The sequence below is a fragment of the Lygodium microphyllum genome, chromosome 30 (genome assembly GCF_053477565.2).
Source record: "Lygodium microphyllum isolate KBCC chromosome 30, Lygodium_microphyllum_v1.1.10, whole genome shotgun sequence".
Classification (NCBI taxonomy): domain Eukaryota; kingdom Viridiplantae; phylum Streptophyta; class Polypodiopsida; order Schizaeales; family Lygodiaceae; genus Lygodium; species Lygodium microphyllum.
This window is the reverse complement of record NC_141164.1, coordinates 66048632-66075052: the sequence shown is the minus strand read 5'-3', so window position 1 is coordinate 66075052 and position 26421 is coordinate 66048632. Positions and strand designations below refer to the sequence as shown.

At 37.5% G+C, this 26421-nt stretch overlaps 1 protein-coding gene across 2 annotated transcripts in view; it reads left to right on the top strand.

The window, feature by feature from the left end:
* The window catches only part of LOC148009949 (pentatricopeptide repeat-containing protein At3g09040, mitochondrial-like), a 52852-nt gene extending 29938 nt beyond the window's left edge, over positions 1 to 22914 (top strand). Inside the window, exon 2 of one of the 2 annotated variants that reach the window (XM_087672539.1) lies at positions 21962 to 22914. The gene's annotated coding sequence lies outside the window, so the exon portion shown is untranslated. Of the gene's footprint in view, positions 1 to 21750; positions 21863 to 21961 lie in introns of those variants that run through there. The other variant, XM_087672541.1, reaches the window with a different exon arrangement.
* The last annotated feature ends 3507 nt before the right edge of the window (positions 22915 to 26421 follow it).

Here is a 26421-nt window from a genome sequence, read left to right as displayed (position 1 = left end):
AATACATGTCCTCATCATGACACTAGCCCTAGCACTTGTTGTGCCACCTCTACTTTCTAGGCCACAAAGTTTTTTTTGCACTGGCTTTCTGATTTTTATGCTCAAGGCAGTAAGATGCATCCAATGCGCACTAAGTCCTCTTGAGCAAACGGAGGATCGTCAAACACCATGGCCTCGTGACCTTTGCAATGTGCTATGGAGGTTTCTTATTCTTCTAGGGTTTTAAGAAGGCCACCTCGACAACCTGTGGTTTTGTAGTCCACTCCATTGCTGAGAGAACGATTATTAGATACTGTTCCCTCGGTAGTCCGCTCCTTTGAGAAAGAGTTGTTGTTTGACACATTTCATTACCTTGGCTCCATAGTCCACTCCATTGAGAGACATTGATTATTGCCTACCCTCGTCTCAACATGAGCCTCACCTTTTCCCACCCTTGATTACTTAGGTTCGAGAGGCCACCTCTGGGAATTCTTCGACATCTTTGAGACCTAGATATCTTCTTCGGCATGACGGGTGGCACTTTCTTCATCATTAGATGATCCAGAGTCCATGATCCATGAGTTTTTAGATTCCCTCTCTCTCATTGGTGGGGATTCAGAGGGGGATATTCTTTCCATGCACTCAGAGGAGGCTACTACTACTTCAGCTTCAGAGGGCCCCCCTGCGTCTCCACCCCTAGAGGGGGCACGCACTCATCATGCAGTTCGTCCCCACCATTTACTCTTTGGAGTAGTCATTTCTCCTATTAATACCTAGGATCTTTAGGTACCGACTAGATCAAGGCCTTGGAGGTTCAACTGCGACTTGGTGACAAAACCTTCATATTTCTTCCAACATGGAGTTATGGAGCCAGTGGCTTCTCTCCCGAGGTGGAGTCAAGTTTTATAGTTCATCCCATCTACTATTCTTTACTACAGGTTACTTTTTAGGTGAAAATCTTGGATCTTCGGGATTCTCTACATCTTCGTATCTCTCTTTGCTCTTTCTTCATACTTTTTTGGGCGTGAGAGGAGGTGTCAAGAAACCACTTCTTCAGTTTTCTCATTCAGTTAGGGTTCTGAACTGATAGCCCCAAAAAGGGTTGATGTCCATATTTTGGTCATTTTGTTAGTGTGCGTCCACTCAGTGGTGCGCCACCTAGATAGCTTATACCTATGAATAGGCCGTTCATTCATTCATTCCTCACACTACTTTAGTCATTCTTTACCCTCTTCTTCTATCACTCCAACTTGATTCCCTTCTCTCTCTAGCCCCTCCACTACCCTCACACCCCTTCCAGTGGACATTGCAGTTCGTAATTTGTGGTTGCCTACTCCATCTTCACCCTCCTATTATCAAGCACCAGCTTCCATCATCTCTTGGGCTGCGTTTTGGTGCAGTCACCCTCCTCTTCAGCTAGCGGATCTTTTCTATAGTTGGTGACAATACTCCTACCTTGACGTTAGTCCTCCATAGCTGGTGACCTCATCTACTCCCTCTAGGCTTCATCAAATTTGTGTTTGGTTGCCTGGAGACCTCCTCCATATTTCGTATCACCTTTCCTAGCTAGGCGTCAATATCTTCATGCTTGGTGTCACCCCATATTTGGCATCAGTTTTTGCAGCCCCATGTACCTACGTCTTGGGGTTGATAGGCCTTCACAGGCTGCGTTCACCCTCTTGATGGTTTCCCCTTTACCTGGTGACCTCTACTTATTAGGCGTCAGCTCGTCTCAAGGATTTGCATTTGCAGCCTAGGCCATCTTCATGGTACCTAAGGATTGCGTTTCACTCCCTCAACAGTTGGTGATCGTCTTCCTCATCTCCAAAAGCATCTGAGGATAGCGGTTCGCTCCCTTGGTAGCTTCCTTGACCTTCCAATGATTACTTTGATAGCCCATTGCCCGGAGGACTATGTTTCACTCCCTTCACTATGCAGATTCTCTAGAGGTGCTACTCCTTAATTAGAAGAGTGCAATCATCTTTTGAGCTCTGGCTATGCTGTATCAACTTTTTTTCACATAGTATGATTCAGTGCATCATCACCGTGTTCTTTTTGAGTTTTTGAGTTTTTATTCTCTCTCAATGTTTGATGTACATACTTTGTGTTTCTCTTTGCAAACCCTATTGTCTCTCTGCATTGTTGCATATCTTGACATGGTATTAGAGCATACCTGTTTTCTTGAAATAGTTTACAGAACATAATACCAATGCATTGGAGTTAAGCAAGAGTCAATGCAAATGTGGTTATGCTTATGCAAAATGCTATGCAATGGTGCCACTTGGATAGTGCCCTCACAAGGGAAATTATTCACTTGTCCAAGTATCCTTTTACAATCATATTATCTTGATGATGTAGATGAAGATACAAAGTACAATATACATAATGTCTAAAAAGAAATTGTAAATAATATAATATCACCACCAAGAGAAGAAAGCTACCCCCTCTCTCAAAGTGAAAGGAAAAGTTGGAGGAAATCATCCTCTTCTCATTAATTTGAAGAAATGGATGGTGTATCCAAGCCAATCTTGGATAGAATATATTGCAACATCGGCCAATTGATCGCCTTGCTCAATATGTTTGCAAAATTGTCTAATGAAGACACAAACTCTAGGTAGATGGTAGTGCCTAGCTCAACGTGCTCTCTAGTGAAGTGGAAGTGGACTCCCATATGCTATGGTTGTGGTGTAATGATTGGATTGCCTACAAGTATCCCAAGCAATCAATAAAGCAAATAGCTGAAAGCTTGTAATAGACTCATTTTCTCACCTTGCGTGTGGTAGTTTGAATGTCTCAAAAGCTCATTAATGGACTCATGATTAAAGCATGGCTTGTTTGATTTGCTCCCTTGGGTGCAACACAATCGGTCCTTGTCTCGAGGGCTCCAATGAAGTGAGGAAACATAGAAAAGGAGATATTACAACCTCAACGTCTCTCTCTAGCTCTCACACTCCAAGATATAGAAGAAGGGGAAGAAGAGAAGAACATAAGGCAAGAGAGAAGCTTCACTTTCCAAGTTTGGTCCTCACTCTGTCGTCTCAATGATCCTTTGACTCTCTCTCCTTTTGTTAGACTTAGCATAGGGTATTTGCTAGTGTGCACTTCCTTGAGAGATCTCTAGTTGTATCAATAAAGAGATGATGTGAGAATATGCGAAGCTGGCCATTTCATAATAAAGATGCGCATCCATATATCTGAACCATACTAAGAAGTCATTCGATATAAGAGAGAGTAAATGGTTTTGATAGAAAGCCATCTTTGTATTGGAAAATTTTATTGTTTTTTCCAAGACTTTGCCATTTCTAGCTTGAGCCATTTCTTGCTTGATCACTTAGTTTCCCTAATGGTAGATTTGTATAAGATGGTGCTTCTAAGCTGAAGTTTTATTGGAAAAGTGACAACATTTGGGGGTTGAGCCCATGTAACCCGAGCTAGACATTAAGCTATGAATACGAATACCATAAGTTCTCATTTGTTACTAGCAATCGTGAGGACACAAAGGCTAGTCTATAGTACTTGTTTGTGGGGATATGGTTGGTGTAGGAAATAAACTATCTTGAACAAGGCCACGATCACAATAGGCCCAACTTTGTGTATACAATGACATGTGGAATCGAGACCTTTATTTCCATCATCATGACTTTGAGGCTCTCCCATGGGCATTATCCATCCTATAGTTCCTTGTATTGGGAGTGAATACAAAAGATTATATTCATGTGGATGTGAGGAGTCATGACTATAAGAAGGTCACATGACAACCTATATACATATCAAGAAATCAAGTAATACAGTCCTCTCTTTACACTTGACGGCCATGATATTCTTGATTGTCACATTCTTCTTTCTCTCTTAGATCTTATTATCTTCTCCATTGCTATTGTAACCCATGATATCTTGGTCTCCATCAACTCTCTTTAGTTTGAACCCATACACATCTTTTGGGTCTTTTTCACATGTAATGATGCTCTACTTAGGAGCGATGCTAATCATTTCTACCTTTGTTGTCGCCATCCAACTCAAGCAGGTGATGCTATCTAACTTTGATTGGTAATGTTGTCCTCAATGTCATTCTCATTCTTGTTGAAACCAGTCTTCCTTTTTGGAGAGGGTGAGAATAACTTGATTTAACAATAATTATATCAAGTAAATAAATCACATAAACTGAAATGTACACTTTACCACTTTACTTTACCACTTTACTTTACCACTTTAATCTTGGACAATGGATAGCTTGTTGGCCCCAAAACTAGTGGCCTTTGCGGTATTTCCTCATCTATAATTGCAAATGGATGGAGTATAATTGAGATTCACTTATCTCCTCTATAATTCCAAATTGGCTAGCTAGCCTCTTGAATCTCCTTAAAATTCAATTTCAATTGTTAGAATTGAAGTCTTAGACCTTTAGTTTTGAGCACGCATCTCAAGCTAGCTATTAAAATCCTAATTTTTACTATAACTTAGGGTTTACATCATAAATTGATTGAAATCTCTTTCTTTGATGACTCAAAACTGTTGGAAAATGCGAGGGGATTTACAATTGAGGCTGATTAAAATCTCTTTTTCTGATGACTCAAACTATTGGAAAATATTGAGGGGAGTTAAGAAATGGTTGGAGAATGAGAGAATGCTATAGAGAGAGAGAGTTTTGATTTTCTTGGTGAAATCTACCTCCAATTTGTTGTTACCTTGATGATAAAGAGAGTCCAAATTGCATTTGCCTTTAATTTGGGAGTCCAAAATAGTTATTGCTAGTGTGCTTTGGTGCTTTTGGGGGTTGTATCCTGTGGTTGGTGTAGGCCTTCAAACAACTGTTTCTAGCTTTTCGACATGTCTCCAATGTTGTAGAACAGTTCAATAGCCTATTCTTCCTCTCCAATAACCTCCTCTTTCACAATGGTTGGAATAACTATAGAACTTACTCTTTATCATAGTCCAAGCACTAAAACGTCTCTCAAATAGCAACGTTTGAACATTGAATGAGAGCTATTTGACAAACAGTAAGAATATTTAGATAAACATCTTGTCACATACTATTGCAAGTGTTGAAGTTATCTTTGGTAATGTAAATTGTACCCAATCTTTAAAACCTTGATGCTTAAAGTTTTCAAATTTTGTCTTGAACTCATTCATTTTTACAATTAAAAAATTATTTATATTTTACTTTTTCGATTAACTATAAAATGAAATCAATTGATCCATCTTTGGAGCATTATGAAATTTTAAGTCCTCATGTATTGGATGTTGTATATGTATATGTATTTTCAAGCAATTAAATACAGAGTTATGTTAAAATTATGAATTTAAATTAATGACATTGGATTTAGTAAAATAAACTTGAAACTTCAGGGTTTTGTTAGTCTTTTTTATTCATGTCATATTCTAAACCATAAGTATACGATTTATTTTCATTTAAAGCACATCTTAATATATACAAATTTTAGTCTTTGGGTTTATATTCTAAAAGAATATTTGCACTCTATTAGTTAATATATTTACATGAAGAGAATGATAATCAATACAATATTGTCATATATTTAATTTAATTTTATAAGACTATCTACATTTGTGATATTTATAAAGTTTTTTGAAAACACTTGATTTAGCGTTATTAAGCTGTAATGGGCATATAAGGTTTTTTTTTTCATAATCTCAAGTATGATATTTAAATATTTACATACTCTACTTATGACTCATCTACTTAATGATCTCATGTTAAAAGTGTACTTAAGCCAAAGAATGTGATACATCAAATCTTATTGTGTAGGTTGCAGTCCTTTTAATATCTTAGTATTAACATTGAAATGCGAAGCTATAATATTAATAAGCCTTTTTGACTTTTTAAAAAAATTGAGCATATCTTTTGCTACATTGGATATTGTAAGAGTACTCTCATAAGCAACATAATGAATATAATTTAAAAAGGGATTGACATGTTTTTTCAATAAGACTTGGATATCAATTTTTTGCCCTCCTATCGTAGAATGTTTATTAGAGTCCAAAGCAACGGATCTAAATAAATATCACTTGCAATTTTTGAGCTTATGAAAAATAGCCTTTAAAAATTTGCAATACATCATGTAGGCATATACTATTGTAGAAATTTGTTCTAAGAATATAAGGTACCTCAAGATATGAAAAATAAATAATCATACATAAGTTCATACAAGGAGATATTATTAGAATAAATAATTAAAAATACTAAACCATGGATTCATAAAACTTTTTTAATTCGGTTTTTTAATGAAATTTGATATTATATAAAAAATTATTTTGGCAGATGCTTTATCATCATTATAGAGATTAGTATTGTATGGTGTATGATAATCTTGTAGTAGATCTATCTTATTAAAAAATACAAAAAATGATAAATTTTACTTGATAATTAAACATGTAATTAAAAAAAATAAAAACAACAAATTATTCTTTACTTCTTTCATTTTCTTATACTTTGTTCAATGCAATCTTTTCCTTGAAGCAAAATAGCTTCTATAGTAGACTCATACAAGTTGTAAGTATAAAATTTAAAGTTACTAAGTTTAAAATTTATGATTTTTCTTTTGAATATGTACTATGTTCATGATGATATTTCAAATGAAACTTACATACATTTGACTTGTTCTTATCAAAACTAATCAAGATAATCTTTTTGAATTTTAAATAAAAAATTTAAGTTTAATTTGTTTTTCAACTAAAAGACTATCTTTAAGTGTATCATTAGAAGACAATGCATTAATTAAAGAGAAATCCATAATATTATTCGTATTTGCTTTTACTTTTTAGAAGGATTATTCAAAATACATTTAATCTCGGTTTAAGCAACTGGATTTTTTTTTTCAATTTTATGTTCCATTGATTAAGTATAAAAATGGTAGTTTTGATATTACCTTATTTTCTTCCTCTTCTTGAACTCCTTTGGATTGGAATTCTTCGGGATAGGGGTAATATCCTTCTAGGTGATAGTCGATGGAAAAATCTTTAGGATTAGTAGTATCCATCTTCTTTAGGAGGATCTTCATTGTAGAGGTATTGGTCTTCAGGATAGCCTTCTGGGCAATAGTCTTTAGGATAGTAGTTGGGGTAGTAGCAGTCGTGGATCCTTATTGGGGATGAGGTGTTTCGAGTTTTGGGTTGAGCTTATCCTTCCGCTTCTCTTCTTCGTCATCTTCATTTGACCAGAACTCTTCCTCTTCTTTCAAAGGTTTCTTCTTTTCTTGGTGCCTTGGTTCTTCTTTGGTTGGCTTCACTCCATTCTTCAGCTCTTAGACTCTTTCGGCTCTCATCTGGTTTAAGTATGGTTCGGTCCACTCTTTGGCTTTATTAGATTCAGAGGCAATCTCCAAATTCCACCTCAGCATGATTTCTTTTTGCAACTCTATGTTGAGGTCTTGGGCCATCTTCACTTGCCACAACCTAGCTTTCTCTCTCACAATGATAAACTAGTAGTCAACCACCTTCAGGTCTTCATCGAGCTCTTTAGCCTTCTCTTTGAGATTGTGCATCACATATGTCTCTTTATGGGTCTTCTCTAATGCTTTGATGGTCTTCTTTGTCTATTCAATCAATTTGAGCCATAGTTCTTTCTTCTTGTATGTGATTTTGAGCCAGTGATATAGCTAGAAAGTGTACTTCCATAGCTTTAGCTCTCTCCAAGTCATTTTTGAATGGTACACCACACATCCCTATTATGCCTTTTGTTGGCACAATAGGTTCTCTCCCAATTTTTAACAACAAGTAACATATTAGGGGGGCATGATACGACACATGTTGCAACATGGGGCATCACGTCGTGTTGCGCGACATGTCATGGTAGGATCTCTGCATCTATGAGCTTGCTCCCCTCACAACCCGGCTTGAGGAGGAACTTGGCATACCTCTCAAGTCTTGAAACCCATGAAATTTTCAAGTTTAGGTGCAGATACATGCCCGTTGATAGAGATTGATAGTAATACAGGAGTGATTAGCCCTATTTAGAGAGCTATAGCTAGTTGAAGTTTCAATGAACAATATTGAAAGAGGTGCATGGCGTCTCATGTTCTCTAGATACCTATAGGTGGTCATAGTTTCATAGGTTTATACAACAAGTACCCACCATTTCATAGGTCATTCTTGAGCCCTACGGGGGTTTACATGGGTTATTCTCACATAGGCAACTCCCACATGATCAAACATGGCAGTTATAGGTTGTGGATAGGGTGCAGGAAACTTTTGTTCAGCATTGAAGATCCTATTATAAGAATTTTTTTACTAATCCATATTGAGAATTTGATAGCTCATTACAAAGAGGGAATCCTAAGCTTTGATTTGAATAAAAAGTTTTGTCAATCTGATATCAAAAGCTCAAGTTATTGCTGATTTATTGACAGTAGGTACATTGAGACAATACCTAGACATCATATCGAGTGACACTGTTTATCATTGTTTCACCTAAAGTCTTCAATCCAAGTTGAAATATTTTCAAATATAGTATATTCCCAATAATCTTTCTATTGAGCTATTAAAAATTGGGATTGGAGCTATATTATGAGAGAAACAAGGGATTTATTAACAAACAATATACTACTACATCATTGTTTCTAATGGCCAAGAATAAGAAGAAAGACCCAATTATAGAAGCAATGAATGAGGGTGTCAAAAAATTCCAAGAGGATCAAAATTACACAAATTAAGCCAATAATTTTGAGCAAATAGATGAAGACTTAAGCTTTGGAGTTGCTTACAATACAGACCAAGAAATGGAGGATACACATGAAGTACATGTAGTGAATGAATACTTGTTACTCTCTAAAGAGCTGGGACATATGAATGATGGTATTTCCAAGGATTTGAAGACATTGAATGAAGTCTTAATACATATGAACCAAGGTTTGTTATAAGGCATGGCACAAGTAAATAAGGGTATTATTGATTTGCAGATCAAAGCAACAAATTTTTATTTCAAGAACTCATTTTAGCCATAAAAGAAATTGGTAGCAAGCCGCAAAGGGAACCTCAACCTATTGAAGATCCACATGCAATCCCTCTTGTTAAGTTATTAGCCAGTTTTGTATACTTTCAAAAGAGGTGAACCATCAAGGGTGAGGGGTAACTATCACTCTTCACAAATTCATGGAAATCATACCACAAGGCCTTAGTTTAGTAGTCCAAAAGATAGTCTTAAGAGGCATTTTTTCAAGGGCTAGAACTACTAAACTACCCCAAAATAGTACTAATAGCAACTTTCTTTCTCATGATAAGCTTAGGAAAATGCACGCCAAAGGATTATGTTTCAAATGTGGGGAGAAGTAGTCCCAATACCTTAAGATGAAGTGCAAAGCTAAGAATTCTAAAATCAATATGGTAAATCACTCAAGATGTGGAAGTTGAAGAAGAAGAGGAACAAGAGGGCAATTTACTGCACGTTGATGCTTATCCAATGGTGGAAGAAATTCATGAAGAGGATTTCACTAATGAAGGATTCTATGATTCTATAAACGGGTTTTCATTTGATCCAGGTGGCACCAATTATTCTATTCTTCCTTGTGTGCTATTTTACATAATGCACGAACAAGATACAAAGGGGAAAGTACACTTAGACTCAAATGTATCATTAATGGCAAGGTTGCACATATTCTAGTAGATGCGGGCAGTACTCATAGCTTCATCAACACCAAATCTTTGAGCAAGCTGAAGTTGCTACCCATTGATATGGAATCATCCTTGTGGATACAAGTTGCCAATGGTGCATATGAGTATAGTAAAAAAGTGTGTCTATGTACTCCAATTGAACTATCACCCTCTTGCACAATACAAGTGGATTCGATCACTTTGGATATGGGGTCTATTGACATTGTTATCAATTGTAATTAGCTGAAAACCCTTGGAAAATTTACTTTAGATTTGGAACAAATACAAATGGAATTTAATTGGCAAGGGGGGTACCACATTGAATTGAATGGCATAGACCATAAACATATAGAACTCATCTCCATGAAGAAATTGCGAAAGAAAATCAATGTCAAGTCATTCATCTTCACTCTTTTACTTGCGAAAGTAGATAAAGAGCAGCCATAAAATCAACCATCTTTTTCTCAAAAGAAAAGGGATCTAAGATTGGAAGAGCTATTAGAGGAATACAAGGATTTGTTTTAGCTATCATCATCTTTGCCTCCAAAGCAAGACGTTGACTATCCTAGCAACTTGTTGCCTAAACCACAAAGCCTATCAACAAACCTCCCTATTGCTTGTCCAAGTCTGAGAGGGAAGAGGTGGAGTGACAAGTCACAAAGTTGTTGCAAATGGGTTTAATTCATCCAAGTCAATCATCGTTTGCCTCTTTCGTGCTCTAAGTGTTAAGAAAAAAGATGGATCACTTCGCATGTGCCATTTGGACTTTTCAATGCACCCACTTCTTGGTTATGCCATTTGGACTTTTCAATGCACCCACTATTTTTTAAGCCCTCATGAAGAAAATATTATAGCCCTTGTTCAAAATAGTCCTTGTTCTCTTTGATGATATCCTTATCTACAGCAAGTCCAAGGATGAGCATTTGAAGCATGTACGAGAGGTCTTTGACACATTATGAAGATACACACTCTTTGTTAAGATGACAAAGTGTTCGTTCATGGAAGATGAAGTGGAATACTTAGGTCATATTGTGGGAGACAAGGCATTAGAGTTGATCCCAACAAGGTGAAATGTGTTAAAGAATGATCTACTCCTACAAATGCGACTTCTTTGAGAGGTTTCCTTGGATTATCGTCTTTCTATAAGAGGTTCATCAAGAATTATGCTCATCTGGTGGATGCATTGATGGATAGGCTTTAAAAAGAGGCTTTCTTTTGGGAGTCCATAACCGATAAAACTTTCAGTGAGCTGAAATATATTTTAATTTAAGCACATATCGTTGTATGCCTAGATTTCTCTAAGGAGTTTATCATATGTACGGATGTTAGTGGAAGAGGAGTTAGAGTTGTTTTGTGTCAAGATCATGGATTCATAGCTTATGAAAGCCAAAAGCTTGATGACAAGGAGCATCAATTACATGTCACTAAGCAAGAGATATTGTAAATATTACACGCTATTAAAAAGTGACATAATTATATCTATGGCAGTCATTTCAAGATCAAAAGCGATCATCATATGTTGAAATACTTCCTTTCACAACCAAATTTGTCTCCTAAGCAACGAAGATGGTTAGCTACTCTTCAAGGATATGATTTGGAGATATCCTATATGGTTGGGAAAGATAATGTGATAGTAGATGTCTTATCAAGAATGTGGGCATGTTCTATTTCTACCATTTCAACCATGCATAAGGATTGGATTCATGATATTCAAAAAGAGTATATGCTTGACAAGCAAGCATCCAAAATGATAAATGAATTGCAGTAAGGCAAAGGAGAGGAGTATCCAAATTATAAGTGGCACAATGGTCTTTTATGGTATCAAGGACGGGTCTTCTTGACTTCTCAATCATTTTTCAAAGATCACATTTTTCAAGAGATGCACTTCACGTTTAGGGGACATCATGGTTTGTTCAAAACATTTGATAATATCCATAAGAGCTTTTATTAGAAGGGTATTTGGAGAGATGTTAAAGACTATGTCATGAGATGCCTTCTGTATCAACAAAATAAGGATTCCATGCTTCTACTTGGTGGTTTGCTTCAACCACTACCTATTTCTCATAGGAAGTGGACTGATATTAGTATGGAGTTCATAATGGGATTTCCTATAATAAAATACTGATAGAATAGCATTTATGTAGTGGTAGACCGGTTGACTAAATCAACCCATTTTATCCCAACCAAGGCTCAATTTACACCAAAGCAAGTGACCAATTATTTTATGGAATGTGTCTTTAAGCTTCATGGAATGCCAACAGAGATTGTGTCCAATCGTGACACTAAATTTATAGGTAACTTTTGGAGGAGTTTGTTCTCTTCTATGAAAACAATGGTCTTTTATGGTATCAAGGAGGGACGAGTCTTCATGACTTCTCAATTATCTTTCAAAGATCACATTTTGCGAGAGATGCACTCTTCACCTTTAGGGGACATTATGGTTTGTTCAAAACATTTGATAATATCCATAAGAGCTTTTATTGAAAGGGTATTTGGAGAGATATTAAAGACTATGTATCATGAGATGCCTTCCGTATCAACAAAATAAGGATTGCATGCTTCTACTTGGTGGTTTGCTTTAGGCACTACCTATTCCTCATGGGAAGTGGACTGATATTAGTAGGTATTTCATAACGAGATTTCCTATAATAAAATACGGGTGTAATAGCATTTATGTGGTGGTAGATGCGTTGAGTAAATCAGCCCATTTTATCCCAACCAAGTCTCAATTTACGCCAAACCAAGTGACTAATTATTTAATGGAATGTGTCTTTAAGCTTTATGGAATGATAACGAAGATTATGTCCAATCGTGACACTAAATTTATGGGTAGAAATCCTTATTTTGTTGATACGTAAGGCATCTCATGACACATAGTCTTTAACATCTTTCCAAATACCCTTCCAATAAAAGCTCTTATGGATATTGTAAGATGTTTTGAATAAACTATAATGTCCCCTAAAGGTGAAGAGTGCATCTCTCGCAAAATACAAGTGAAATAGCATTTATGTGGTGGTAGACCGATTGACTAAATCAACCCATTTTATCCCAACCAAGGCTCAATTTACATCAAAGCAAGTGACTAATTATTTTATGGAATGTATCTTTAAGCTTCATGGAATGCCAATGAAGATTGTGTCCAATTGTGACACTAAATTTATGGGTAGCTTTTGGAGGAGTTTGTTCTATTCTATGGAAACTATTTTGATTCCTAGTATGGCTTATCATCCACAAATCGATGGGCAAATGGAAAGGGTCAATAAATAGCTAGAGGCTTACTTGCATCATTTTTGCCATGATACACAAAACACATGGGACCATTGGCTTTATCTTGTGGAGTTTTGTTATAATAATACTCATCACATGAGTATTGGAATGTCTCCTTTTGACTATATGGCTATAAGGTTCAAGTGCCTTCCGCATTGTTTCACGATGGTGTGAATCCTCATGCTCATGAAGAGTTGGAGAAGATGGAGACTCTCATGAAGCAATGCAAGGATCACATTAGAAAATCTCAAGAGACAATGAAAGCCTATGCGAATGAGAAAAGAAGACATGTGGAGTTTGACAAAGGTGAATGGGTTTTCTTGAAAGTTCCAAAATCCTGTTATGCTTCTCTTAAGGGAGGACATAATAAACTTGCTCATAGGTATTATGGTTCATACCAAATAATTAAGCGAGTTGGGGATCTTGCCTATCAACTATTTATCTTCAACTATAAGTATCCAAAATGTCTTTTATGTATCTTAGCTCAAGAAGTATGTTGGCCTTGCTTTCTAAGTTCTTGAAGAGCTACCTCCCCTTGATGAAGACGGTTTGATAATTTATGAACCTAAAAAGACTGTTGGTAAACAAAAGAAGGTTCTATGGACCGAGTTCTTGTAGAATATCTTATAAAGTGGAAGGGTTTGCCTATAGAAGGGCCTTCTTGGCAACATGCTTCGTATTTGGAACAATTTCTATGGCTTCTTCAAGAGGACAATTCAGTCACTGAGCAATAATCAACTTGTTGCAGTAAAATTTTGTGCTGAAATTAATTGCTTTATCTTCATCAAAATTAGATTTTGATGGCACGGTTGGATGCTACTTATTGTCCTCTATATTTCTATAGCTTGCACATGGAAATTGGACACTTCTACTTCAAGATATTGTCAAATTTGTACTGCAACTTGTTTTGGATAGCCTACAACAATTTGTTTTCCTTATATGGTCCTTCTTCATCAACTTATTTGTTCTTTAGCATGGAGTTTAATTTCAGCATGACTTCATCTATTTCAAGCTATCCTTGTATTCATCCTGTATCGTGTACCAAATTCACCTTTGAGGACAAAGCTCTTCTAGGCCGGGATGGCTAGTAATTGAATAAAAATGCCTTAATACCTTAGCCAATATCTAGCCTACTAGGGTTAAGTATAAAAGGCAAAGTTATAACTTGCCAAGGAACTTTTGGGCCATTTCTAATATTTCATGTTTGGAAGTGGATTGGACTTAATAAAATGTGACTCGATGGAAATATGCAAGACATGTAGTGCATTTTGATTATCTACAGAAGGTTCAAAGTTGGCCAACAATGTCTGGACATATATATGACCCATACATATGGGGGCCATTGTCCATAGCAACACGCGAGTTCATTATGGAGAAAAAATATGCGTAGATTGAGTTTTGAAAAATGTTAAATGATGTGGTTTAAAGTAAAGAATTTGAAAAGATGGAATTCAGAGGTTTATGGAAAATGAGGCCAATGCTAATTGGATGATTGTCCACATAGTGTACTTTTGGAGGTGATAATAAGAGTGTCAGATAGAAAAAGGAGTTCTATATTCCATTGGGAGCAAAGCATGGTGAGGAACACTAAAAATTATATGTTTCCCTTCCAAGAGGATCATAAATGCTTGTGCTAAAAGTGGAGAAATGCACCTTTAGATATTGCTTTGCAGAGATCTACAAAAAGAAAATAAGAAAGTTTTGGAATGCCGACCATGCGATGGCTACTGAGAGTGTGATATCAACATTGGAAAAATGACTTCTTGGTGGGAGTCTAGAGCATTCCATTGGGGTGCATGGTTTGTCTCCCAAGCTAACTCTTGTGTTTTGGTTCTAACTACCAATGCAAAATATACAAGTATGAGAGCAACTATAAGTTATATAAAAATTATCACTTTGTTTAAGGCAACTAATATAAATATGTTGATGGAAATTCTTCAAAGTGTGAAATACATTGCATATTTGAAAATAGACTTGGCATTGGATTTGCAAGGCATGATTGAAAGATTTTATAACTAGTGTGTGGGATTTTCTTCTAGAAAAAGATCGGTTGACTTGACACAATCTTCTATGCAAGAAATGGGTGTAAATAGAGCACACATGAACAAAATCAATGTTAGTCAAAAAGTCTTTGCAAGAAAAGGCCTATGCTTGGTCAGCCTCATGTGATCCTAGTAGCCATAGGCTAGAGTACATTATTATTACAATGAACACTAGGCATGATATAAGTAATGAACACTAGGCCTATGCTTGGTCAGCCTCATGTGATCCTAGTAGCCATAGGCTAGAGTACATTATTATTACAATGAACACTAGGCATGATATAAGTAATGAACAAAAAGTGGACATGCCAAAAGAAAGAATGGTAGTAAAGATTGTGTGAGATGAAGGACCGATCCAAGAAGAAAAGTTACATGTTTTGGGGTCTTGGATGGATGCATAGAAAGATGTGGAAGATTCTTAAACGAGAGAAATAGAAGGGATACTCAAGGAGTACATGCACCATGCTTTTGGTGACATTACAAATATCTAGGTAGATTGGTAGAAGAATTTATTTGGCTTTGCAATATATCTAATATCCATTGTTAGATTGTGGATGAGCATTATAAAGGGGACTAGCCCCATGATCCTACACTAGATGTTTGGGCAATAGTTGAGCAAGCAAGTCCTCCCTTTTCCATGGGGAGGTGAGATACATTGAGGGAGATCAAGCTAGTAGATCTAATGTCCAAGTGTAGTTTGTCCAAAATATAGAGATGGAAACCTTGTTAAATGGAGGGTGAAAATGACAAAATAATTTTAGGATTTCATATAAAAGAGATGATTGTTGGATGCACAAGTTTTCTAGAAGTGCATAATAATATGTAGTGAGTCTCATATATTCTAGGTTAATAAACTGATAGCTCTTGTGCAAAGGGTGTGACATAATTAATGATAATAATTGATTTTTGAAGATGCACCTATGAAGGATTTCAAAAAAGACGGACTAAGCAATTGGTTTATGTTCACATAGTTAATGATAATCAACACACATTTGCCAATTATCATACTGATCAATGTTGGGTCAAAAAAAGGGCTCGACATTGGCTCTAGGGCTCTGGCTGAGCCTCCTAAACTCATCGAAACAACCCCATAGCCTTGCGGCTAGGAGTGTATAAACACTATGAACCGATTTAACAAAAAAATGCATTTGTAAATACTATTTCTAAAGTGTAGTAGAATGTGTCACCCTTCATGACTCCAAGCAATTGGAGTTCCCAAACATATCAGTTTCTAGCACCTCGTATCACATACATAGGGAGCACCCCCCAGCTGATTGCTATGGCCCCACTACAGCCCTCCTACATCACAAGGATTAGCCTCAAGATGAACTGTTTTAAAATAAAGCACATGCAAAACATAGTTCTCTCTTGATATTTGTTCTAAGAGATAATTCAATCATTACCAAATTAGGCCCTAAAGGAAACGAACATACTATTCTACAGCATAAGACTCCTCACATTCAACATAGGTCACTCACTCAAAAACAAGTGCTATGCATCTAAGATTTGTTTCTCCAATATCATGTATATGTAATGCAATACAAAGGTGAATACCCTTAAGTGCACAAACATGTAAACTTATAGATCAAATAGCATGGATTGTACACAAGTAATTCTTTTCATAATTTCACCCTATATGTCAAGATATGCATAAAATCAGGTTTCAATGGATTCTTAACTTCTTATAATCCTTTTTCCCTATCGTTTATGGTTTTGTATTTGTTGGAAGGTATAAAGAGTATTTTTCATGTGTTTTTTGTATATAGAAAATAATAAATACACACTTTAATATAAAAATGAAGATAGAATGAGGCTAAATCTCATGTCCTAGCCCCATCATATACTCACAAATACATTCATAATTTTTTATAAATTTTTGATGCATAAAATCTATTTTTTCATATAAAATCTATATTTTTTGATATTATTATTATTAATTATTGATTTTTAAAATTTTTAGACATGTAGAGCTTGCATGAACCAAGATACAACATTATACTTCATATGACCCCTTGTGAATTCTGATTTCTCAAGCACTAGAGATCATATTAAAACATTCTAGACAAATTTTCATAATATATGCAAAAGATTTATTATAAAATGGTAAAATGGAGCACTTACGCATTTAATTTAATAGAAATCCACATGTATTTCAAAGTTGAGAAGCTGCTAATGCTTTTCCATGGCCGGTGACACGTTCTCAACCTTTGATTTACACTTCATAACACTTTAACATTATCACATACCCAAAATCTATTGCTTTAGCCCACCCCTCTTAGATAGATTAAGCCGTAGGAACAAGGTACAGAGACAAGAGAGAAATAATAGAGAGAAAGACTAAAATCAGAGATTTTCATTCCTTGTATCATATTGCGTATGCATACAATCAAATTGAAGCCTTCAACGCGTAGAGTGGGGGTATGCCTTTCATCTCTGATGATCTTGCTCGAGTTGGAAAGCCACACTTGGTGAATTGAAGGGGCATAAAAAAAACTACGTCCCCCACTCCCTCAATGAACGGACACTTGTGTTGGATTTTTGGCATCGAAATCTATCTAGGAAAATTCTAGCTCACTGATCAAAACTTGACTCATTTTTTGCAAAAATTTGCTCTTTAACGTCTCTCAGGGTTTTTTTTCGTTTGAAATCGGTTTCAAAAATCCGCTCTCACTGGCAACCATGGGATAGGGCGACTTAGCATGTATATCGAATCCATGAAGTGATTTGCACATTAGTGACAGTTTGAATAAAGGAAGGCCCAGTCACACATTGTGATTGTTGGAGTTCCCATTTCTTGTCTCTCTCTTTCTTGCTCTTGCTCTCCCGCCATAGCTCTCGAGTGCAAGCTTCGATCCTTCTCACCTTTCAACTGGTATCAGAGAACGACTTTTCGGCTCTTGAGCTTGGCTCGTGGCATTCTCAGCTTCCCATCGACTCCCCAGTTGCATTGGGTCTCCTTCCCGGCAGCCATAGCTCATTCTCTTGAGCTCTCGTCACTCCTCGGCTTCTCGAGCTTCTTCCCGGTCTATTGAGGCACCATTAGGGCATTGACATTGAGTTATTGCTTCATTATTTTAGAGTTTTACTTCAGTCCACAGGTCTAGGTAAACAGGGTTTTCACAAGTTGTGGGCAGCCATAACTCACACCTCTTGGAGCTTTTTTCACCTGGATCTTGCTTCTAGCCTATCAAGGCTTGCTGAGGCTTGGTGTAGGTCTTCTTTGGCCCCCATTTTGCCCCCTTTGGGCCTTATTGTTGATACGTGGGACAACAGATCCCCTTAGCCAGCTCACGTTTTTTTTTTGCGCCTGTTTCAAAATCTGGCCCAAAAATCACTCTTTTTGTCATATCTCGGGCATTCGGAACTCGATTCAGGTAAGGTAAGAGTCTAAGTTGGGGTTTTGGCACGCTCCAGACACGCGATGGTGATGTCGGATTTGCCAAATTCTGATGACAGAATATTCTGCAACAGATTTCAGGTCTGAGACAGTATGTATTTGTATGCTTATGGCTTATGTGATGCTTCTACTCATGTCTATTGATACCGGATCACTTGTGGATGTTATGCCTCTTATGTGAAACGTATTTGGAGTTGATTTAGCTCAGCCATTGACTGTTTTGAATAATCCCAGATCTGTCCAAAACAGGGCAGCCACGTGTTACTTCAATTTTATGCTTACAGATCTTGGCATTTGATGTTCGATTATGCTTGGTTGGTGCCTATACATACGGAAATGTATGCCTATGGTTTGCCTATGGATTTGAGCTTGGATTGAGCACTTATTTGCTCAGTTTACAGAGGTTATATGCTACTGAAAACTTAAGGGCTGAAGCTATTTATGCTATAGTTGGGTTATGCCTATTGGTCACGGGGTGCTCCCAGCTACTCAGTATGATGTCATGATGTATTTGGACTATGCCACATGTCTTGTTTATGCTCCGAAATGCTTTTGAGCTGAGATTAGAGCTCGATTTGGGTTTGACTATCACTTCTTTGCAGCTGGCATTTCATCTATGACATGGTTTATGCCTAGGCTACCTAGTATGGGTTATGATGTCTTAGTGAATGCTTTATGCTTTGGTTGTGGATGGCAGTTGTTTAAGCTCGTCTCAACATTCATTTGAGTATTCCCTTGAGCAGTTGGACATTGACTTGGATTTTTCCGTTACGACTTGGCTTTTTCCATTACGACCTTGGATGCTATTGAGGCATTGTCTTGGTTACCTGTCTTTGGTACTCTGAGTTTGTTTGATTGAGCTGTTGAGCTCGTTTATCCGCCTTTTGTGCCAGTGGGAGCATCTTGTTTGGTTGACCGATATTGAGCAGGAGGTTTATGCTATTTTGAGCATTTTGTAGATACTTGAGACTTTGGGATCTCTTACACTGAAATGTTGCATGGTTCATGCACTGATATCTTGGAGTTGCTTTTGACCTGGGCTTGGGCTTTGCACTCTTGTGAGCATACACCTATTGGTGTCAGGTCTTACAAGTGTTATGTATACTTTTTCCTATTGTCTAGGGGGTATGCCTACTCACTGACGGATGCTTTGGTGACATGTTTGGGTGTTTTCTTAAGGTCTTGATGACTGTTTGGTGCTGATTTATGCTTGTTTATAGCTGGTCATGTCTTGGTTGTCATTTATTGACTTGGTGTAGTGATTTGGTCAGAAATTGACTCTCACAGTACCCTGCTGTCATTTATTACAGCAAGCATATAACTCCGGACTGACATGGATTTTTCATACTGAAATATTTTAAAATGATGTACTTTCACTAGTACTTGGTGGGCAGCAGCTTTGGTTACACTTTTCTCGCCATTTTCTCTAGATTTTGGTGATTTTTTGGTCATTTTCTGTAGTAAACATCAAGCAGTTTTGAACTGTCTACAGTCTTCTAGCCTGCATTATGGTGAGTTCGTCCACTGAGATCATGCTATTTTCAACATCACTAAGCTTGATGGTACGAATTACTCTTATTGCAAGAGCCAGATTTGGCAGGTATTGGTGTAGAAATCACAGATCAAACCATTGAGGGCAGGCGTCTGCAACTATGCCAGATGAGGAATGGTTTGAGCTTGATGAGTTATGCAAGTCCACTATTGTATTATCTCTCACAGGACAGGTTCATTACAATGTATTTGAGGAAGAACAGAGTGCATGGCAGTTGTGGGATAAAATCAAGAATCTCTATGATAAGAAAAGTCCAACAAGTCAGATGTATTGGCTGAAGCAGCTTATGGATCTGCACATGAAGGAGAATGTGACCATGTCTGCTCACTTGAGCCAGTTCCATGCTATACTCAAGAACTTGACTTCGCAGGACATCACTTTTATAGAGGATGTCACTCATTTTTTCTTGCTTGGTGCTCTTAATGAGTCATGGGATGTATTTCGCACTGCATTATGTGCCTCTGCTGCTACCTTGAAATTATTTGATGTTGAGAGTGCTCTTCTGCAGGAAGAGGTTAACTGTAAGAATTTGGATGCCTCTCATGCATCGCATGCTATGATAGTTAGAGGCAGGAATGATGGATATGGAAAGCATGGCAGTGGCAGTGGCAGTGGCCGTGGACGGGATTCTCAGAAATCTCGGTCCAAGTCGGCCCTAATGCCATGAACTGCGCAATGAAAGGCACAAAGATAAGGGGAAAGACAAAGTGCAGGATAAGTCTTCTGATTGCAGCATAGTGCATGCAAAGTCCAGCGTTAAAATTGAAGAGATTAATGTTATGCAGCCTTAGGATGTTGATGATGATGATTATATCCTTGCAGCTTCTTCTAATGCTTCGCAAATGATAGAGATACACTCTATGTATGCACAGTGTTGGCTGTTGGACTCATGTGCATCCTTTCATGTAATACCTTGTCGAGAGTGGTTTTATTCATACCATACTGTTTCGGGTTCTGCGTGCTTGGGTGATGACAACTCTCTTGATATTATGGGTATTGGTGATGTTAGGCTACAGTTTCCTTCTGGCAACAATTTTGTTATGTAGGATGTATGTCATGTACCTACTTTGACACGCAGTCTCCTGTCAGCTAGACAGCGTTGATAACGCAGGTTATCATGTATCTTTTGGAGACTCTGCATGGAAGATCACTCGTGGCAGACTTGTGATTGCGAGAGGTGCCAAGGATGGCAGCCTCTATCCCTTGATTGTATCTGCTTTCTCCCTTGATCATGTTTTGTCTATGGGTTCTATCCCACATGTATCTCTTTGGCATGCCCATTTGGGCCATATGTCTTTGAAGGGAATGAAAATGCTTTCTGGTTTGCAGTACTTACCGTCCCTTGATTATACATGCTTTGATTCATGTGAGCATTGTCTTTATGGCAGGTAGACTAGGTCTACGCATAAGAAGTCTGGTACGCCACGTATAAGTGAGCCCTTGGCATTGGTACATTCGGATGTCTGTGGGCTCATGCCTTGTCAGTCTATGGGTAGTGCGAAGTATTTTGTTACGTTCATAGATGATTTTTCACGAAAAGTTTGGGCTTATCCCATTAAGCTTAAATCCAATATCTTGAATGAGTTTCAGAGATGGCTTGCATTGGTTGAGAACCAGTCTGGGTATAGGCTCAAATGCCTAAGGACAAATAATGGGGGTGAGTATGTCTCACGTGCTTTTGAGCTGTTATGTGATGAGAGGGGTATTAAGTGTCAGTTGACCGCCCCCTACATCCCCCCTAGAATGGTTTGGCTGAGTGGATGAATAGAACCATCCAGGAGCATGTACGCAAATTAGGGTCTTTCATGTATTGGTAAAATTTTTCTCAGCTGGGTTAGATTGGCTGACATTTATGTACTACTGGACTTGAAATTTTGGGGTTTTGTGCAAAATTTGGTAAATTTCTGCAGGTTTTGCTCGTGTGGTGGGTTGGTTCATGTACAAACAATAGAGATTTATTATTGTTTGAGAAAGAACAACAGTGTGTTTGCTGGTTCAGCTTGTGCTTCTGTAGTCCAGGGCATTTACTCGTGTTCGTGATAAAATGGTTGCAACTTCTTCTAGTTCAGACATCAAGAGTTTGATGGTCATGGGTTTGACCTTTGGAAATACTGTATGCAGGGTATATTGTTTCTAAAGGATTGCGAGGATGCTTTGCATGAAGATAAACCTGCACAAATATTTGATGCAGATTGGGCCAGAGTCAACAAAAAGGCTATGGCTTACATTAAGATGGGTGTCATTGATGACTCTTTAAGAGACATTAAGGGTTTAAATATAGGTTATGCAATATGGGAGAAGCTCAAATCTACCTATAAGATCACCACACTTGTTAATCAGGTGCATTTAATCCGCAAGTTGGTGAATATGCAACTGGATGAGTCAAAGCTTGCAGTATCTGATCACTTGAGTGTGTTTACAAGCATTTTAAATCAACTCAAGGATGCAAATTTGGATTTTGATGATAAGTTGAGGGCGAAGTTTTTGATAATACACTACTTGATTCTTGGGAGACCTTGGTGGTTTCTCTTAGCAATAACCCCAATCTTTCATATGATGGGGTGAGACGTTCAATCTTGGATGAAGAAATTAGACGTATGTTTAGTAGAGAAGGTAGCAACTCAACTTATAATGTAAGAGGTAGTGCTAAAAAGAAAAATGCAAATGCAAGATAGAGAAACAAAAGCAAAAGCAAAGGAAAGGAAAAGAGTGACATTACTTGCTATCACTGTGGTCGGAAGGGCCACAAGAAGCCTGATTGTAGATATTACAAGAAGAAACAAGAGAGAAAGAAGAATGCAAGAGACAAAAAGAAAAAGGAGGATAAGATAGATGTATTTGAGATAGCCAAAGGCAAGGAAAAGGCCAATGTGACCTCTAGTGTAGTCAATAGAGGAGCTTTCGAATGCATAGGTTGATGTATTATGTGCAGTTGATTATGATGCCCTTGTATGTCACATGCAGGATATGCAGATTACCAAGACTGATGTGATTGATGTACTTTTGTCAATTGATGATGGTGTCACTCAAACTTGGAATGTAGACTCTGGTGCCTCTTTCCATATAACTCCTTGCTTGGAGTGTTTTCCTATGTTCAATGCAGGCAGTTATGGAAAGGTGTATCTTGGAAATAACCATGCTTGTAGAATTGATGGGATTGACACTTTGTACACTTGTCTTTAGATAATGGGCAAGAGCTTGTGTTGAAAGATATCAAATATGTGCTTGGTATTAAAAAGAGTTTACTGTCTGTTGGTCAGCTTGACTTGCATGGTTACACTACACTGTTTGGTGGTGGTTTGTGAAAAGTGAAAAAGGGTTCCATGTTGATTGCAAAAGGAACCAAGAAGTGCACTTTGTATTGTTTGCACTGTAAAGCTTTGAATGACAAGTTTCTTGCTATTGGTGAGATTGGCTGTCATTTGGAGTTATTGCATAAGAGATTAGGCCATATGAGCTAGAAAGGACTTGATGTCCTTACCTCTCTCTGAAGAGGGTTGATGAAAAAGGCTCTAGACTTGAATTTTTAAATGAGTATCAATTTGGAAAGCAAATAAAAAATTCATTTTACTCTGGTGTCTCTTGTAAGTCCAATGTCTTGGACTTAGTGCATTTTGATGTATGTAGTATGCCCGTGAAATTGTTGGGTGATGTTGCATATTTTATCTCCTTTATTGATGATTGTTCCAAAAAGATTTGGGTATACCTATTGAAAAAGAAAAGTGAAGTGTTTGTTGTTTTTAAAACTTTTCATGCATTTGTGACTACTCAGACATGTAGAAAGGTGAAATGCTTGAGAACTGATAATGGGGATGAGTTCACATCTACTAAATTCAAGTCATTTTTTGACTTGCATGGAATTAAGAGGGAACTTATAGCTCCTTACAACCCTTCTTCAAATGGGTTGGTTGAAAGATATAATAGGACTTTATGTGAAAGAGTGCAGTGCATGCTGTCCACTGCTAATCTCCCTCATGAATTTTGGGGAGAGGCACTCAAAACCGTGGTTCACATTTGCAACTGCTCTCCAAACAGGTCCTTAAATAATGGCATCCCTGAGGAGGTTTGGTCTGGCAAATTGGCCTCATATGACCTTTTACACATATTTGGCTGTGATACTTTTGTGCATGTTCGAGATGAGCTAGGGAACAAACTTGATCCAAAATCCACCAAAGGCATTTTCATGGGCTATGGTAATGAGGGTGAATTTGGCTATAGAGTTTGGTTACCTTAATCCAAGAAAATTATCGGTAGCTGTAATGTTGTGTTTAATGAGGCAAAATTGCTGAAAGGTACTTTAGCCTCTAATGAAGATATGAAAAAAGTAAAATTTCAGAATTTGCAGCCACCTATTACTTCATATGATGAGCCTCATGGTGTTGTACCATAGACTGAAACTGATGAACCAACTGGTTATCTTTGAGCCAGATGATGATGGATAGCAAATTGAAGCACAAGGAGGTCATGATTAGCAAAATAGACTTGATGATTATGAAAATGCAGGTGTTGGTAATGAAAATGAAGGTAATGTACAATATAAACAACATACTAGAAATGGCTTACAACAATCAATAAATGCTGAAAATGCCATACTTCTAGATGTAGACCCAATTCCTGAAAATGTAGATCATTGGGTACACAGGTCTACACGCGTAAGAAGAAAACCACATAGGTATGACCCCTCCTTGCATTATGTGATGCTTACAGATGAGAGTGAGCCTCTTACATACAAAGAGGCCAAGTCATGCGAATTCAACAGTAAGTGGGAGCTAGCTTTGCATGAAGAGATTAAGTCTCTATATGCTAATGATACTTGGGATCTTGTGTCGTTGCCCAAAGGAAGGAAGCCTCTTCCAAACAAATGGTTTTACAAAGTAAAGACAATTGATGGGAAACCCAAGTACAAGGAAAGATTGGTTGCTACTAAAGGGTATGCACAGAAGGAAGGGATTGACTTCCAAGAGGTCTTATCACGTATTGTGAAGAGGACCACTCTACGTGTGCTTTTTGCTCTGACTGATGTATAGAGATGCACCAAATGGATGTAAAAACAACTTTTTTGCATGGTGACATTGATGAGAAAATCTACATGAAACAACCCCAGGGCTTTGTAGTTCCTGGAAAAGAAAAGATGGTGTGTAAACTAAAACGCAGCCTGTATGGGCTGATGGAAGCACCACGACAGTGGTACAAAAAGTTTGACACTTTTATGCTATCTCATGGGTTTACACACAGCCATGCAGATCATTGTTTGTACATGAAAAAGGATACAGATGGCAGCCCCATCATACTTGTTTTGTATGTGGATGATATGTTGCTAGCTGGGAAAAGAAAGACTAGCTTGAATGCTCTCAAAAATCAACTGAAATTAGCCTTCTCCACGAAAGATTTGGGGAATGCAGAGGATATTTTGGGTATGAGGATTCGCAGAAAGAATGCAAAAATTGCTGTTTTTATCTCAAGAAAAGTACATTGAAAAGATATTGGACAGATTTAACATGGCCCAAGCTAAGCCTTTTGGGGTACCCTTACCTCTTTATCTTAAGCTTAGTAAAGCCAATAGCTGAAAAGATGATTTGGAAGCAAATGCTATGAAGGGAGTCCCTTATGGATCGGCTTGTGGCTCTCTTATGTATGCTATGGTTGCTACTTGTCCAGACATTGCTCATGCAGTGGGAATTATTAGTAGATTTATGTCAAATCCTGGCAAAACACATTGGAAAGCTGTCAAGTGTATTCTTTGATACCTAAAGGGTACATAAAGAAAGTGTATTTTCTATGGGCATAGCCTTTACGGTTGTTGGTGGGGACGTTTCTTGGTGTTCCACGTTGCAGAACATCGTCGCATTGAGTACTACTAAAGCTGAATATATATAAGCTATTGCTGAAGCTTCTAAGGAAGCTATATGGTTGAGCAGACTTGCAGAGGATCTTGGCATGTCTATAGGTATTGCAATTTTGGGATGTGATAGCCAAAGTGTTGTGTATCTGGCTAAGAATGCCATGTATCATTTATGCACAAAGCATATAGATGTGCGATATCACTTTATCAGACAGATTCTGGAAGATGGTCTAATCACATTGACCAAGATCAAAACACAGGACAACCATGCAGTTGTTCTCACTAAAAGTCTTAGCAAAGCTCAGCATGAGCATTGCATACGACTAGTGGGCTAGAGATTCACTTCGGATCTTTAAGTGGGAGGTTGTCAGGATAAAGACCCATTTTCACTTTGTGTATAGTACACAGACATTATTCAATTGTACATGTGAATGCATCCTTATATGCCCTAAGTATAAATACAATTTATTCTTTGTGTACCATCACATGGTGTCAAGATTGTGGGAGAGAAGGAAGGAGTCTCACTTGTAGCTTTCTCACTTACACAATGGGAAAATACACACAAAGGTGGAGGCTGAAAACAGTTTTCCTCTTCTTAGTTGTGTAAGCAAAAAAGAACTCTAGTACATAGAAATAGAAGAACCCTATATACGGGTCTCAAACCAAACTCAACTAACTAAGGTGGCATACTAACTGAGCCATGAACTAGAGTAGATAAGGATAGCTGTCATCTAGCTAT